This window comes from Hylobates moloch, unplaced genomic scaffold (genome assembly GCF_009828535.3).
Source record: "Hylobates moloch isolate HMO894 unplaced genomic scaffold, HMol_V3 SCAFFOLD_5, whole genome shotgun sequence".
Classification (NCBI taxonomy): Eukaryota; Metazoa; Chordata; class Mammalia; order Primates; family Hylobatidae; genus Hylobates; species Hylobates moloch.
The window spans coordinates 98,337,821-98,348,578 of NW_026652280.1; positions in this window are offsets into that span (position 1 = coordinate 98,337,821).

The following is a 10,758-nucleotide window of genomic DNA, read 5'->3' on the forward strand; positions in this document are numbered from 1 at the left end:
AGCAGTCTCCGCCTCTGCCCGCCTCTGCCTGCCTCGCCCCCGGCCCACACCCAGCTGCGCGTAAGCAACTCCTGAGCCCACCGAGTCCGGTGCGAGCGCCACCTCGCGGCCAGCATCCGCTTCCCAGAGCCTTACAGCCGGGGAACCGGACCTGGGAACCCTTCCCCACCTGATATCAATGAACATTAGCTTTCGCCATGGTTAGCCCTTCAGGCGTGTTGCCTCATTGAATCCTTCACTCGAGATTGGTTTCATCATTATGTCCTTTTACATATGGCGAAATCGACGTCCTGAGCGGCTTAGGACACTAATTAGTGGCAGAAGCACTATTTGGTTTGGTTTTGAGACGGAGTCTTGCTCTGTCTCCCAGGCACGATCTCGGTTCACTGCAACCTCCGCCTCCCCGGTTCAAGCGATTCTCCCGCCTCAGCCTCCCGAGTAGCTGGGATTACAGGCGCGCGCCAAAACGTCAGGCTAATTTTTGTATTTTTAGTAGAGATGGGGTTTCACCATGTTGCCCAGGCTGGTCTCGACTTCCTGGGCTCAGGCGATCCGCCTGCCTCGGCCTCCCAAACTGTTGGGATTACAGACCTGAGCCACGGTGCCCCATCTAGAAGCAAGATTTGAACCGAGGTCTGTGGTGCGTCCAATTCCAGGGCTCACGCTCCACCTCCTTACACAGAGAGCCACAGAGTAAGCTTAGGTGAGGAGAGCAAAGCAGGACCATCCCTCCTGGGAGACTTTTAATATTCAACTGTATTGAGGTATAATTGACATACAATAAAAAATGTACCTACTTAGAGCATACAATTTGGTGAGTTTTGTTTTTTAGACTTTTTAAAATTGGGGTAAAATATACATATTATGAAATTTTCAAGTGTACAGTTCAGTGGCATTAAGTACATCACATGTGTGGAACCATCGGTGTTATTCGTCTCCTTTTCTGATGAAAAGGTCAGAACTTTTTCATCATCCCAAATTGCAACTCTGTACCCATTAAACAGTAACTTCCATTCCTCCTGCCCCCAGCCCCTGGTAACCACTATTCCACTTTGTCTCTATAAATTTGTCTGTTCTAGGTACCTCAAATAAGCGAAATCATGAATACTTGTACTTTTGTGTCCGGCTTATTTCACTTAGCATAACACTAGCTCGATGAGTTTTTTGTATGTGTGTGCATCTGTTTAACCACCATCCCAATTAAAAAAAAGAAGTTTTTAAATTTCCCTCTCCTCCAAAGTTTGCCTGCTCCCCTTTGCAGATAATGTCCCCAAATTCCATTCTCACTCCCCAACCCAAACCCTGTGAAATCTCTGATCTGTTAGGCCGGGCGCGGTGGCTCATGCCAGTAATCCCAGTGCTTTGGGAGGCCGAGGCAGGCGGAGGTTGGGAGTTCAAGACCAGCCTGGCCAACGTGGTGAAACCCTGTCTCTACCAAAAATACAAAAATTAGCCGGGCATGGTGGCGGGTGCCTGTAATCTCAGCTACTCAGGAGGCTGAGGCAGGAGAATCGCTTGAACCCGGGAGGTGAAGTGAGCCAAGATCACACCATTGCACTCCAGCCTGGGTGAGAGAGTGAGACTCTGTCTCAAAAAAAGAAAGAAAGAAAGAAATTCCCCATGTGCTTTCTGTCACTGTAGGTTTATTTGTTCTAGAATTTCCATATAAATGGAACTGCACAATATGTGCTTGCTTTCCTTTAGCTTCTTTCACTTACCACAGAGCTTTTCAAAAGTCCTTCTCACCATGAGTAGAATTCCACTGTATGGACCAACCTTGTCTTATCCCCACCCCAGCTGATGGGTACTTGGTCTTTTCTGGTTTGGGACTACTATGAGTGAAACTACTATGGATATTCTTGTACAAGTCTCATGTGGATATATATGTTTTCATTTCTCTTGATTGCTACTTAGGAATGGGATTGCTGGGTTATAACAGTTACAAATTATTTATGTATTCTAGTTTCAGATTGTCTAAAATGTATAACAGAATACTTTTGTCTGCGAAACTTCGATGTCAGAGACAAGCAAGAGATGTTTAACTGGTGTTTTAAGGGATGAGAGGTGTGCGTGGGTGGGCGACTGGATGGTGCTATTGGCTTTGGGGAAGAAAAGGAAGAATGAAAGTTTCAAGGCGGCTTTTTAGGACTTCAGTGTCACCAAGAGGCTCCAGCAGAGGGCAGCAGAAACCATAGGACAGCTCAAAGGCCGGCGGCCAAAGACCATGGAGTTGCAGACTATCAGAGGCCAGAGGGACTTTGAAAGTCACCTGATCCAGCACCTTCAAGGAGCAGAGTGGGAGACTGAGGCCTGAAAAGGAAGAGGTGCAGGTGCTCTTCCCTTCCTTTGCCTGGCCCACTTGTTCTCATCCTTCCACACTCAGGCATGAAATGTTTAACACACACGTCTCTCTCCCTAGGACTCTGAGTTCTTCAAGGACTGGGGCCAGGTCAGAATCATCTTTATGCTCCCAGGGCCTGGCACGAAGTAAGTGCTCAATAAAGTACCACCTTGTGCAATGCTCTTCCAGCTCCCTGCCCCCCCCCCAGCTCTGCCTGCTGGGCCTAGCCCTACATATAGCTAAAAGGATGGACGTCCCCTGAGGCCTGCTAGGAAGGCAGATACAGGCTCGAGGTTCTCATTCATTCAGCTGCTCAATAAGCACCATTTTGTGTCTGCCTAGTACCCAGGACACAGAGGAAATGACATTGATGATGACCATGATGATGATAATAGCAACTACTAACTTTGGGGTGGGGGATGCTGGTGTGCCAGCCTCCTACTGATTTAACTTACCTCCTCCTCCTAACTTACTCCTACGGATTACCAGGTACTATTTTAAACCTTTATTTAATAATTTATTTTAGCAATAAATAAGAGTTTTCTGCCCTCAAAGAGCTCACATGTGAATTGGGGAAAGAGTCAATTATTCATTGAATAAAGATTTATTGAGCACCTACTATATGCAGACATTGGGGCTACAGCTATGAACAAAATATATAAGATTTTCTGCCTAAATATAGAAAGTGGAAAAAAAATGAAGCTAACGTTCTGTTAGTGGTAGTGGGGAAGGGATGGTAAAGATGCTAAATCAGGAAAATCATGACACATTAGATGATTAAAAGAACTATCATTTTTAAATAGAGAAATAAAACAGGGAAGAGAATAGGGAGTGCTGGGGGTGCAATTCTTGGAAAGGTGGTTACGGAAGATGTCATTGAAAAGGTAACCTCCAGGCAAAGGAGATGATGGCAGGAGCCATGGAGATTTCTGGGGGAAGAGCAAGAAACAGCAAGTACAAATGCCCCGAGGCCAGAGTGTGTGCTGTATTCAGAGAACAGCAATAGTAGCTCTCTTTGAAGCGTGGAGCCAAGTGAGTGATGGGGAGCATGGTGGCAGACATTGAAGACAGAAGTGTCATGGGGGTCGAATCCTACAGGCCCTCCTAGGCTGTGGTAAGGCGATTCGATTTTGCTTTACATGAGATGGAAGCCATTAGAGGATTTCAAGCAGAAGAGAGACATGATCCAACTCAGATTTTAAGAGAATGATTGCTGTTTTGAGAATAGGCTGTGGGGAGCAACAGTGGAAATGTGGAGACCAGTGAAGGGGCCGCAGCACTAATCCGGGTGAGCAGCCTGGTGGCTAGGCCAGTGGAGGTGCTGAGGAGTGGGTGTGGCACATCGCAAGGGCTCACAGAGGGCAGCTGGGATCAGAGTGGGGGTGCCTCTTTCCTCTGGAGTGGGAAGGAGGTTGTGAGGAGTCCTAGGCTCCTGGAAGGGGCTGGAGAGGGCTCCCTGAGGCTGCGGCTGAGGGTGAGCAGGAGGCTGGTCTCAACTCCTGCACACTCACCCCAGCAGGCCCAATGTTGGTGCACACCGTGCATGCCACTCCATATCTCACCCACAGTCCTGCAGGGATGCTCTAGCCAGAACACACAGACAGGGGGAGGGAGCGGCCTCTGTGCCCACACGTGGCACTGGTGGGTGGCTGGCCTGGGTACGGGCTGCAAGGAGCAGTGAGGTTGTCTCAGGGGAGTCTCACAGGGATAGCACATTCTTGCCGCTCCCCTTTCCTCTCCACCAATGCCTGGCAATGGTGCTGATGACAGCGGTGGACCCGGCCCACTCACAGTGGCCGTGCCCATCTGACCCCCTCCCTCACCCTCCTGGGTCTTAATGTGTGTGTGTGTGTGTGTGTGTGTGGAGGGGGTGGTCCCTAAAATACAAGCCAGGACCCCCTAGCTGCCCACCTTCCAGCCTGGCCTCCTCCTCCATCTCAGGCTCTCAGGTCCCTGCCCCTGGGTGGTCCCTGGTCTGAATCCGCCCACAGGGTCGCAATCCGCACTCTCCTCTCCCCCTCCCAGCTCTGCCTTTGGCCTGCCCACCAGCCTGCCTGGCACTCCAGCTCCCATCCCTCACCACCACCCCCCACTCTAGCTGTAATCACAGCTCAGCCCAGACCTCCCCCTCCTGTGAATAATTGGGGCTGATTTAGGGGCTATCAGGGGAGAGAGGGGGGGCTAATGGAGTTCGTGGGGGGCCGCCCTGGTGATGAGGGGAAGGTTGAGAGGCAATTAGCAGGGCTGACAGCCTCAGGAATCACCTAATGTGCCTGCCCACAGGAAGGGCTGGTGAGGGGTTTGTGGGGAGGGGGTGGCTTGGACTTGGATTTGAGGAGGCATCTGCCCCTCCCTCAGCGGGAGGTTGAAGGACACAGCAGGAGGGACCTCCAGAAAAAAAAAATGAGGGCAAGGGGTAGGAGCAAGAGGGCTGGATGTGGTGGGGGCACTGGGGAGGGAGGGAGGCTGATGGGATGAGGCAGAAGCTCCTGGTCCCCCATCACCCCCAACACACACACAGCGCCCCAGCTGAATCCTATCCCTCGCTGGGGACCAGCTCCTGATTAATACCAACATTAGCCCTGAGCACTCACCCCTCCCGGCCTCCTTGTCATTAATTACCTCCTCTCCCAGCCCAGCAGAGGGGACGCCAGCTCCTCCAGGAGAAAGAGCCAGAGCTTCTGACCCCCCCTTGGCCAGAGAAGCCTCCTCTACTCCTTCCTCACTGCTTCCAAAGAAAAAGGGAGGAAGAGAGGAAGAACAGAAGTGGAAGGAAGGAAGGAAGGGAGGGAGCGAGGGAGGGAGGGAAGAAAGAAGGGAGAGGGGAGGGAGTTGTGCCTTTCGCCTTTCGGTTCCCAGACCCTGCTGTTCTCCCCTCAGGGTCTTTCTACAGTCTGAGCTCCATCCCCAACCCTGGAGACGGTCAGCCAGGAGCTGGAAACTTCTGGCTGGACACACCCATAGGGGGACCTCCCTGGAGGGGTTGGACAGCCAGATCCCTGAACCCTGTCCCCAGCCTACATCCCTTCTGATTTCAGATTAGGAGCACGAATTTGCACAGACCCATGGAGAGAGCTGAGTTTACACAGACCTTCTCACAAGGACTGTCGCACACAAACACAAACCCAGATACACTGGGAACAGAATTACCCTGGGTAGGAAGGGGTGACACGCTCCACTGTAAGGTGCCCTTCACCATCACACATGAAATCACCTCGAGAACATCCCATTCAAAGGAGCACTAGACAGCTGCCTGGAGAGGGCAGGGAAGGTGTTTCAGAGCATCCAAGTGCTGGAGGAGCGGGCAGGAGGGTGGGGTTGGTGGGCCAGCCTGTGTACATGAGCCTGGGGGGAGGGAGTCCTTCCTCGCTTTTGGGCGGCCCTCGTGGACCTCTCTAACTCAATTGAAAAAGCTGTCCCTGTCTTTCTCTCTCTCTCTTCCTCCCTCTCTTACTTTCTCTCTCTTTTTTTCTTTCTGTGTGTGACACACACACACACATACACACACACACACACACTCTCAACCTTAAGGTGTAGTAAACTGAAATCAAGCCCATTCCAGTCTGCTCCTTGCCCAGGGCGCCAAGCCCTGACTCCCCTCGCAGCCCTGCCTCACTCCTGCCTCCCAGGCCACTGGCCTCCCAAACTGTGTCTCTGCCTATCTTCCTTTCAGCAGACATGGGTAGCCCAGTGCCCACTCCAGGATATGGGTAAAGGGCTTTGTGAGAGTTTTCTGAGCCCCTCCCAACACCCCCGTGAGCCCCGTTATAAGACCAAGTGAGCCTGGAGACCTGGCGATCGATATTCCTCAAAGATGAAGACGCTAATAACTTTATCCCCTCTTGTCCTCCAACTCTCGCCTACATTAGCTCTGACCACAGGCCCCAGGCAGCTGGGACCTGCCGTGGGCGGGCCTGGAGCTGAGTAACCCCTTCAGATCCAGGTGGGAAGCACGAGGGTAGACTGTAGGAAGGACTTCCTGGCACTCAGGAAAGGGAGGCCACAGGGATAAGGGATACAAAGCCTTGAAGGCATGTTTCCCCCTCCAGGTCCATACTCTTGGAGACCTGTCTCAGGGTCTACGAGGATTTGTGCCCTCGGAAGCACCTTTCAGGGGTACAAAGGTCCCTGTCCAATCCCTGAGGGCTGCCCAGAGGCGGTGAGCTGGGAGAGAAATTCTCACTAGGGAAAATCAGGGAGTAGGAGAAGAGTAAACGAGGGACGACGGGCAGGGGAGGCTGGAGGCTCTTCCTGCATCAGGGCCTTCTGGATCAGCGCAGGGACCTGGAGCCCACAGGGTGTCAGAGGGAGGGAGAAGGCTCTTCCTCACCTCACACTCTCTGCAGCCTGGCAAGTCCCCTGCAGCTAGAGGGAGTGGTTGGGATCAGGGAATAAGAGCTTCTCTTCTGCAAGCACTATCCCTTCAAAACATAAACCTGCCTCACCCCCACATATCAGGGCTAGGGCCTGGGCTGGCAGGATAGAGAGGAGGAGGAAGAATAAGGAGGGAAAGAAGGAGGGGGAGAGAGTGTTTTTACATAGCAGCTACTAAGGCCAGGCTCTACAGGGAGAGCTTTCCACATGGGACTTGTTTAAACCTCATAACAATCCTGTGAGGTTATTGCTATTATTATCCTCATTTTGCAGAGGAGGAGACTAAAGTACAGAAAGGTGGAGTAACTTGCCCAATGTCACACAGCTGGTGAGCGGCACAACCAGATTCCAGAGTCTAGAGGCTTAAGCACCGGGAAACATAGCCCTTTAAGAAGAGGAAGGGGGCCCAGTGCAGTGGGCGGTGGGCTCAAGAGCCTCTCATCCCAAAAGCTGGACTAGAAGCAGGGCTCATGGAAAGCGCATGGTCTCTGAGGCTCTGCTTCTGTGGCTCTTGGGTTCTGTCCTGTATCTCAGGCTCTCTGCCTTCTTCTCTGTTCCCTGCACATGCAGGGCTGAGTCTCTGCATGGATCTGGGTTGCCTCTCCTCTCTGCCCCTCTTTGACCCCCCCCCCCGTGTGGGCTCCTCCTGCAGCTCTGGCCTGTCTTGTCTGTCTTTCCTGCCTCCAGATCTCCCTCCTGCCCACCACTCCAGAGCCACTGCTGCTCAAACTTTCCATCTTAGCACGGGAGTCCGTCAGCGCTGGGGTGGGAGACAGAGAGAGACAGTCTGGGAGGGTACTGTTGCTTAGAGCAATGGGGCCACCTCACTCCCCAGCATCCCAGGGGTGCCTGAGTCGCCTGGCAGTCCAGTAAGCAGCAGGCTGAAAGTCTGGATTCCTGGGTCCTGGCTCCTACCAGAAGAATCTCCCTCCCCTACCCCTGTTGGGCAGCTCGTCCAACCCTGCTTCAGGAATTTGGCAAGACAGGTTCTCTCCAGCTCGTACTTAGAAAGGCCAGGGCCTCTGTCGTCTGGAATTCTCTCTAGGTTCTATCTTTGGCCTGGGGATGCCAGGGGCCACAGGCTGGGTCACTCTCCACCAAGGCTGTCCTAGCACTCCGCCTGTCCTTTTCCTGGAAACCTGGACAGATGCTCTGCTCTCCTGTCAGGAAGCCAGCCCCTGTGGGAGCAGGGCAGGAAGGAGGCAGAGGCTCCTTAGGAAGGCTGAGAGGGTTGAGGGTGGCTTGCACCCCTTCATTCTTTAGAGACCCCGTCCCAGTGCTGGAGGCCCCTGGGAAGCCCCACTGGTCTCTGCACCACTGAGTCTTTCCTTCTAGAGTAAATGCGGAGGAGCTGGCAGAGGCTTGCTTAGACGGGAGAGTTCCAGCTTCTTTCTTCAGTGCTGGGTGTTCCTGAGGTGCCCACGACCCTTTCTGAGCCTCTGTCTTTCAACCAAGACGGCCCTCTCTGAAAAGGAAGGGGCTTGGGCCAGGTTGGGGGGAACCCAAATGTCCAATCTTTACAGCTTCAGGTTGTTGTCCTGGTCCCAGCCCCCCACGAGGTCCTTGGGGCCCCATTCCATCGATCCCCCAGCAGCTATCCGTCTCAGCTGGTGCTCAGCCCCTGGGGTATGTCGGGGCGGGGGCAGCTAATGGACTTGGCACAGCCAGGAGGTAATTAACAGGGAGGGGGCAAGGGCCACAGCGGGGTGGAGGGGGGCACTGTTAATGACAGCGGAATCCAATAGCTATGAGTGATTGGGGAGGGGGCTCTGTGTCTGTGTATGTGTGTGCATGTGTGTGCATGTGTCTGTGTTTGCACATGTGTGTCTAGGCTGTGTGGGGGTAGGCCAGGTTCCCTGTTGATGTGCACATCTATGTGTCCATCGGTGAAGGGGAGGGAATGGGGTGCTTTCAGGGGAGGGAAATATGGGTGCAAGCCCCCTCCTCACCAATCAAGACAAAACCCAGGTCCAGATCACCTGAAGGGATTGGAGTGCCAGGCTCCAGCTCCCGCTCCCAGATCAGTGAAAGATATTCAGTGCCTTCTCCCACGCTCTCCCGGAATCTCCCTTCCCTGTCCAAACCTTATTCCCAGAATCCTTCACCTCACCTGCCCAGCTTTTCCAGCAATACCTCTGGTTATGGTTTAAGAGCCTCTGATGTCCCCACGTCTGAGGCCTGATAACCTTGAAAATGGTTCACACGCTCTGGCATCTCCCTCGTGCTAACTGACCTCCAAACCAACTCTTTAGTGATGTCCCAATCCTGCTCAATATGGCAAACCTCAGGTCCCCTCCTGTCTCTACCCACAGAGCCTCCAAGTCTGTGTGTCCCATCCTCTCCTAGCCCCTGCAGAGAGGCTCAAAGGGCACAGGTGAGGGGGTGAGTGAGGTAGAAAGCCCCCTGGGGAGTCCATGATGTCCTCCCGGACTTCCTCTGATTGAGCCACTGCCCTACCTGTGTCTGTTTGCAGCGCTGGTCTCACCCTCTCTCTCCATGTGTGTCCGGCTATGTCTGTGTGTCTGTCTCCATCTTTCTCTCTATCTGCATGTCTCGGTCTTTATATCTCCCTCCGCAGTCTCTCTCTCTCTGTCGCCATGTCTGTACGTCCTGTCCCTGTCTGCACTGTCTCTCCCTTTGCATCCGTCCCGGGGCTCACCTGTTGGATCTGATCCCCCGAGTCTGCATCCCTCACCATGTTCCCAAGCCCTTTCCTCCCTATGGCTCCACCTGCTTTAAGTGCCCTCCCTCATAGGAGTGATGCGGCACCAGCCCCACCCATACCCAGCAAGAGAGGAAGGCCTGTGAACTTGGCCTTTAGGGACCAACCACACATACACACACACACCCCAATCCCCACATCGATCAGCCTGCAGCCCTGGGTCAGCCCTCCATTAGCACTAACCAGCCTGGACAAGAGGCAGACACACCACAGGGCTAGGCCTAGGGGTGATAAGACACAGATTGAATCATGGGGGTGGGGGTGGGGTGGGACTGGCACCCAGGGACATGAGACAGCCATGTGATTAGCCCTGAGGAGCCATGGGAAGCTTGCATTATTGCAGGAACTGGACAGGTGATTGGAAGTGATAGGGCTAAGTGTGGCGGGGAAGCTGCTCCTCCCTGGCTCTGGGTGGAATGCAAGCCTTTGGGTTAGGGAAGATGGAGACAGGGCCCAGGTGCCCTGACATGATGAGGCCCAGTCTCGGTGCTGCTGACAGAGCCTCAGACCACTCAGTTAAGGCCAGTGATGTTCCAAGGGACAGAGGAGAGGGGAGACCTCACCTACTCCCTTGGGCAGAATGGGACAGGGAGATGGCTTTGTCCTTAGGAAATAGCCTCTTTACACAGTACCTGGCCTCCAGATGCTAATCAAAGTACCTAAAGCTAAGAAGAGTAACAGAGGGGCAGTAACAAGGGGTCCTGCCTCCACCAATCCTTAGTCCAGCTCCCACCCTGTTCCTGACACACACACACACACACACACACACACACGTTTCTCTGTCATCCGCTGCTGTGTGCTTGCTCTGTCCTGGACACACCAATACAAGGAAGACACCCCATCAATGCTCCCATCCTACCAGTACATCTAACTTCCACCCCTTCCACTGTAGCACCAGCCTTCCTGAACATGAACTACAAAGATCGACAGTTAGGCTCTCAAGGTCTAGGAAGTTTGACCAGAGGCTGCCTCACCAGCAGGTGAGCCGGGTGACCATGAGAATGGGATCCAAACTATAGTCAAAGGTGAGAGTGACAGGTCCATGGAGTAGGGGTAGGCAGCTGAGGGGAACCTGAGTGGGGGAAGATCCCAGAGAGCTGTCCCCCTACCTGAATCCCAGTGCCTCCCTCCTGGAACGACGTCATCCCAATAATTGGCAAGAGACACAGCCAAGGGATAATAAATATAATTGCTATGACAGGACCTTGCCTAGAGTAGCAGGAACATCCTCTACTCCCAGCCCCCACCTGTCCCCTCCCACATGCTGAGGGTGAGTTAGATATTTTGAGATCACCCTGGGGCTGCTGGGAACTATGGGGGA